Source organism: Pinus tabuliformis, chromosome 5_2 (assembly GCF_031772625.1).
Source record: "Pinus tabuliformis cultivar Carrire ecotype Pingquan chromosome 5_2, CPIR1, whole genome shotgun sequence".
In the NCBI taxonomy this organism is placed as follows: Eukaryota; Viridiplantae; Streptophyta; class Pinopsida; order Pinales; family Pinaceae; genus Pinus; species Pinus tabuliformis.
Genome location: NC_142306.1, coordinates 200,942,057 through 200,949,463, shown reverse-complemented (window position 1 = coordinate 200,949,463; position 7,407 = coordinate 200,942,057). Strand labels below are relative to the sequence as shown.

The 7,407-nt window shown below is 34.2% G+C and overlaps 1 pseudogene; it reads left to right on the top strand.

Moving 5' to 3' along the window:
• Window positions 1–2,503: 2,503 nt before the first annotated feature.
• On the top strand, window positions 2,504–7,012 carry LOC149158255 (putative galactinol--sucrose galactosyltransferase 1; annotated as a pseudogene).
• The last annotated feature ends 395 nt before the right edge of the window (window positions 7,013–7,407 follow it).

Here is a 7,407-nt window from a genome sequence, read left to right as displayed (position 1 = left end):
TTAAGCATCGATGCAAAGCTTGGATGCAAAGCTTTGTTTGTTACAAAATTTCAAGAGCCAACCTAGAGGTGGAGACAGATCTGGCAATGAAAATCCCCCAAGAAGACTCATATTTTTATGGTCAACATTGATAAATAAGGAATTGGGATGGGAATTCATGCAGAGGAGGTGTAGACAGGGACCACGGATTTGATTTTGTGTAGAAAGGAGGAATATAATATATTACTCTAGTTAACAAAATGTCCTTATGCTCACAAATCTGGAAAGAGTCAGAGCAGATCTTGGGTATTTCAAATGTGTGGAAAGAGGAGATAGTGGAGTAAAGTTTGAAGCAGTGATATATCAAAAAAGAATTGAAATAATTTATAGCCTTGACATGCCTAATCATTTGGGAATCTAGATGGCTAGGAACAATCAAATCTTTGAAGATAAACACATTCCTCACCTTTCAAGTTTTCTCACAAGTCAGATCTAATTCTGACAAATCAGATCAATGGTTTCAAATGTTAGAATGCCTATCAAGAAAGATGCTCCTCATCAGTTGAAAGAGCTGGGACTAGACAAGATTCAAGCTTGGGGGATAAACACATTCCTCACCTTTCAAGTTTTCTCACAAGTCAGATCTAATTCTGACAAATCAGATCAATGGTTTCAAATGTTAGAAGCAAGATGCTCCTCATCAGTTGAAAGAGCTGGGACTAGACAAAATTCAAGCTTGGGGTCTTTTTGACGGAGCTAGGCAGGGTCCACCAGAGTTTAGCAATGTTGAAGGAGTTCTGTTTGTATCTGATTCTCATCATGTCACATTTAAAGCAGGCCTTGAGGCAAGATCCAATAACTATGTAGAGCTTATGACTTTGAGGTTATTGCTTTAGTGTGCACTAGAAAGGAGAGTCAAACATATTCAGAATGTTGACTATGCCTCCTTTGTCATAAACTGGATGAAGGGAAGTGTTGAATTACATAATATCCTGCTCAGACTTAAAGGAGATCAATTACATGAGATAGCAGCCACCTTCGACAGAATTTTCTTTACTCATATGTTCAGGGAAATAAATGAGGAAGTGGACACATATCGAAAGAGGGTTAACAATTAGTAGTGGGGTCCATGGCTGTGGAGAAAATAAGAATGGAGTCTTTGTTGCTGCCCTGATTTTTGAACTGTTTATAATGCTTATGTTTCATTTATTTTTCATTGAGTTTCTCCTTGAATTTTTTTTATAATTGTTATTGCAAGTTTTTGATTGGTTGTTTGTGCCCATAAATGTCATAGTGATGTAGGACACTTTTCATTTGGTTTTCAAGGAAGCTTGATCTTCTTTTGAGTAGCCTATTTTGCAGGATGTTTTTGATGCCTTTTTCCCATTGAGGCTACTAAAATATATGGTTTTGTAGTTTTTATGGTTCTTTTGGGGGTGGGAGTTTTATCTTCTTTTCAGTAGTGTAATTTACAGTTTTGTAGGCTATATTTGGTGTTTTATTGGGACTAGAAAATTCAAGATTCTCCAATTTGTAGAACGGTTTTTCCCTACAACTAAATTGTTCATGGAAAATTGTTGTTTCTGAAGATTAGGGGTTCGAAATCAAGCTTAATTTGAAGGTTGTTTGTGCTATTAACTTTTTTTATGTGGCTTTCTCTAGGGTAACGATCTGATTCATTTTACTAGTTGTTTTTGTGACAACAAAATGTATTTAGGTTCTGTACGATCTTAAGCAACAAAATGTTGCATTTTCTTTTGTGTTTTACACCTTTTTGGGGGAACATGATCTTGTATTCAGAAGCATAGTTGCATTTGCTTTTATGTTTTACACCTTTGTTTTTGGAGAATTTCATCTTGTATTCAAAAGCCTAGCTGCATTTGCTTTTGTGTTTTACACTTTTTTTGAGGGAACTTGATCTTGTATTCAGAAGCCTAATTTAAAGGTCATTTTGAGTGTTATTGTTTTCAGTAGTATGATAGTTTACATGATCTACTTATGTAAAAACCGAAGTAGTAGAACGTTGGGTATTGGAATCTATCGTTTTATGTTTTTTAGTTGCAACATGATTTGGTCAAGAATGAGTTTCATTAATTTCTGAAGAAACTACATGTTCATGTATGATAATAAACACCAGAATGATATTTGGATCTCTTGTTTTTTGGTTTTGAACTTTTGATGAGGACTCAGTTTTAATAATTTATGAGAATTTTGAATGACATACTGAAGATTACATGCTTTATAATGCAATAAAATCTCATGTAGGAGACTATTATATTAGGATATTGTTTGTCTTCAATTTGGATGTTTTCTTTATTGTCAAGACTTAGTTTCATTAATTTACTGAAAGTGCAAGCTTAAGTGTATGAAATCCTTATTAACAGCATCTTGTATTAAGAAAATGTCAACTTGAATGTGCAGGACTACAATGCATTATGACGGCTACAAGAGGTGCACTTTTGGGGGACTTTTTTGGTTATTCTGATCACAATTCTTTTCTATGGGTTATGATGGATGATTAAATATGTATTTTTACAGAGGCCTTCGTTTTATGTCTTTGTTCTGCTTCAAGATCTGGTGGATGACACAGAGGATGGGCTCCTATGGGAGAGATGTCCCATTTGAGACTAAATTTTTGCTAGTTGAGGGTATTGAAGGTTCACCTATGAGCACTAGTGTGGGTGATGGCATTGGAGAGCCAACAATCTATATTGTTTTCTTACCACTATTGGAAGGATCTTTCAGAGATTTTTTGCAAGGAAATGAAAACAATGAGCTTGAAATCTGTCTGGAAAGCGGTAAGAATTGCAGGGATTATGAATGGTACAAAATTCTTAATGTGACTCAATTTGTCAATTCCCTGGAGTAAAATAGGCATTTTGATTTTCTCTTGAATTTACTTCGTATTTGGCATTCTAGAAGATCCTACTGTTGAGACAACTCAAGAAGTTTATTCAATTTCTTTTTTGCTGGAACAAATCCATATGAAGTTATTATTAGTGCAGTAAAGTGAGAACCTTTCCATGTTTCAACTTTCTTATTTAATTTCATCTCTTTTGGAACTTTTCAGATTTCAGTATCAATGTTATATGATTAACATCAATTATTGATAGCGCAGTATGTTGAGAGGCATTCTAAAACCTTTCTTATTTAATTTACTCTCTTTTGGAACTTCTCATATTTCAGAATCAATGTTATATGATTAACATCAATTATTTATAGTGCAGGGTTTTTGAGAGGCATTCTAAAACCTTTTCCCATCGTGAAAGAAAGACGGTAATTTCTCATGGAATGGAAGCTTGGTTCTTTCCAATGGTGTCTGAATTTGTTCTGTGTGCTAAAAAGTTTAGCTCGCCTTAACTTTCAATTGAGAATGACACATCCATGTATTATTTTACTAAGTCATTATAAGTTCTTGCTAGTTCTATGTAGTCTTATGATTTGAATATTTCTCTTGTAATTGCCTGATATACTCAATTTGTTTGGGTGGTATACATGGGAAGCATTTTACACAGATGTCACAACTGAGGGTGTAAAACAAGGTTTAGAAAGCTATATTATTTTTCTTGCCCCCCTTTTATGTTTTGTAATCATACATGAACTCTTGTCGAGATGTAGTTACATGGTGACCTTATCCTAAGGGTCCAGTTCCAAATGTTTGTGATTTTTTTGTATTTCTTTAACAATCTAGAGAAAGGGGGCACCCCTCCAAAGTTTTTGCTTCTTGATGATGGCTGGAAATCTATTGAAATGGACCCTAATGCAAAGCCTCCTCCAGTTGGAAATACAACAAAGTAGGTTTGACCTTCTTTTTTCTTCAAATATGACATTTGAAGACAATAATTCATCTCTCTTTGAAATCTGAGGATAATTTCCTTTTGATTCTCAATATTCTTGCAATATGAAGATAATTTCCTTTTTATTCTCAAAGTTCTTATAATTTGAAGATAATTTCATTTTGATTCTCAAATTTCTAGTGGAACTCTAAAAATTCTATGGGCTCATAATTCAATTTTGCAAATTGGCTGACACATATAAAAGAGAATTATAAGTTTCAAAAAGATGGAAGGACTGGTCAGAGACAAGAGGATCCTGCTTTGGGCCTCAAACACATTGGTATAGAAGCAAAGAAGACCCACAATTTAAAGTAATCTACCTTAGTTGTCCTTTAGGAATTACTCATTTATACTCCTTATTTATCTATGTGCTCCAAACCCTGCATTCTGGCACTTGCCTCATGAATTCATAAGCTACATTCCTTGTTTAGTGACTAGTCAATATATTTAAACTATCATTTGTATATGCAGACTACTTACTGCCATAGTTGATTTGGCATGCTACTTTGTTTTGAATTTATATTAAATTTGTATTATTCCAGGTACATTTATGTTTGGCACGCTATCACTGGTTACTGGGGAGGAGTGAAGCCTGATGTTTCTGGAATGGAGCATTATAATTCAAAATTGTCGTTCCCTATTGAGCCTCATGGGATTCTTCATCACCAACCAGACGAGGCATTAGAATGCATAAAATTAAATGGATTGGGTTTAGTCCATCCCAAAAATGTGTTTCAATTTTATGACGATCTCCACTTGTATCTAGCAAGTGTTGGCATTAATGGTGTCAAAGAAGATGTCCAGAATATTATCGAGACATTAGGTGCAGGACATGGTGATCATGTTAAATTGGTCAGCCAGTATCATCAAGCAATGGAGGCTTCTATTGCTCAAAATTTCCCTATGTATATGTTGATCCACAATTATGTATGTATATGTTTATCCACAATTATGGATGTATATGCTGATCCACAATTATATGTTGCATTTACAAAATTGCCTTCATTTACTCATCTCGCTATAAATTCATTGTGTCAAGGAAAGAAAGTGCTAAAATCTATAATGGATCACTTTTGGAACTCCAATGTTAAGCTCAGAAATACCAACATCTTTTGATAGCAACATGTTAGTTTAAAGAAAAAATCATGCTAGCCTTTAATTTAATACTGAAAATATCTTCTGCAATTTCCTGTAGCGAGGTATTCACTAAGATATCACACTATCCAAATAGGAGATCCAATATACTGGGTAAAATTTATCAATCAAATGGAATAGGGTAATAAAGACCTTGCAACAAAGGTTCTACAGTCTTGTAGCTGCCAAGCAGAGGACTTGCATTATGTTGTAATATGTTTCAAAAGCTTGAAATGTATGTTGTAAAGTTGCATAGCTATAGAGATGCACTCCATGGGAATAGATATTCCTGATTTCTGAGTTTGTCGGAGCATGCCTCAGATGTAACTATTGTACTCACTAGTGGAAAAAGACAATTCAGAAGAGTAGAAAAAAAGGGAATAGAATCTCACTTAAACATAATGCACACAAGCCAATCAGGATTCTATTCCCTTGTGTGCACTATGTTTAAGTGAGATTATATTCCCTTTTTTTTACTCTTCTGAATTGCCTTTTTCCATTGGTGAGTACAATAGCTACATCTGAGGCATGCTTAGGCAAACTCAAAAATTAGGAATATATATTCACATGGAGTGCATCTTTGTAGCTATGCAACTTGAAAACATACATTTCATGATTTTGAAACATGTTCCAGCAAAATGCAAGTCCTCTGCTTCGCAGCCACAGGACTGTAGAACCTTTGTTGCAAGGTGTTTATTACCCTATTCCATTTTATTGATAAATTTTACCCAGTATATTGGATCTCCTATTTGGATAGTGTGATATCTTAGTGAATACCTCGCTATAGTCAATTGCACAAGATATTTTCAGTATTAAATTAAAGGCTAGTGTGACGTTTTCTTTAAACTAACATGTTTCTATCATAAGATGTTGATATTTCTGAGCTAAACATTGGAGTTCCAAAAGTGATCCATTATAGATTTTAGCACTTTCTGTCCTTGACACAATGAATTTATAGCGATATGAGTAAATGAAGGTGGTTTTGTAAATGAAACATATAATTTTGGATCAGCATATATGTCCATATTGGAGTCTTTACAGGTTAGTGCCATAGAATTGTGTATGTTTGCTTGTAGTAAACAAACAATATGACCAATATTTTCTCTCCCTTGAATGTAACAGTAACAAATTTGTATTGAATAGTTTATACAGTTCCAAACAGATTGTTGTTATAAGAGCCTCTGATGATTTATGGCCAAGTGATCCTGCATCACATACCATTCATATTGCTTTTGTAGCCTACAACATCATTTTCTTGGGAGAGTTTATGCAACCTGATTGGGATATGTTCCATGTAATGCCCCTTATAATATATCTATTGTTTGTACTTCCAAGTTTATTTTCCAAGCTTCAAGTCTACGAACAGTAGATCATTATTATATATTTATAATATAGAGTCTTCATCCAATGGGTGAATACCATGCTGCTTCTCGAGCTGTTGAGGGGTGCTCAATTTATGTTAGGTAAATTTTTTGATTGGTTTTAGTCCTAATGGTTGCAAGAGGTATATTCTACAACCTAGATGGGGGAGATGTCCAGTACTTTATGTGTCCATGCATGAGTGTATGCATAATGTTCCAAATGACAAAAAAGGGAAGATTCTTTCTTATGATGGATCCATCTTAACCTCTGGATCTATTTAGCACTGAGAGGAAGCAAAAAACTCAAGGCACAAACCTCAATGTGTTTGCATCTTGAAGGAATTTGTCACTATGTTGTGGTTTTCACCTTGAGTATGAGGAACCATTGCAACCAAATAGATAGGCAGATTAATTTGTTTCTGCTTTGCACATTTGACCCTTGTTTTTATTTTGGAGCATTTTTCTCTTAACCAATCTCGTTGTCTAGGGAAATTATGTTTCTTGTTTATTATATAGTTTTTGGGGTAAACATCCACGGGGGATTTAAATTGTGATTGATCGTCTTAATAGTGCATCCATTCACCGTTAATCCAAAGCCTTGTGGGCATAGTTTTTCTATAGTAAATTAATGACAATTTGTTTTTTCCTTGGATTGATATTGGCAACAACAAACCTGGTGAACATGACTTTGACTTTGACTAAGGTATATATTATATATAATTAATATGTATATATACATATTAATTTTTTTGTCCCCTTGTCCTATTGAAAGTTTCATCTTCTCTGGACATTGGAGATATTGATTATTGTGTGCAACAACTTCTAGAAGTTATAGAAAATGATATCATGGGATCATTGAAGAAAAGGAAGTTGAAACAATTGCCTTCAAAATGAAGGAGACAAGGAATACCAAATATTTTGAAAATTTGCAGTTAATTGCTCACAGTATTACTTTCTCTATGCATTCTAGTACATTGTTGGTACTTGTTAGATGCAATATTCATAGAACACTTACACCAAAAGAAAAAGTTAAGATTGAGTCCATGTTACACTATTTAGAAACCAATCTTCAAGCTAATGCATCATTAAGTCAAATA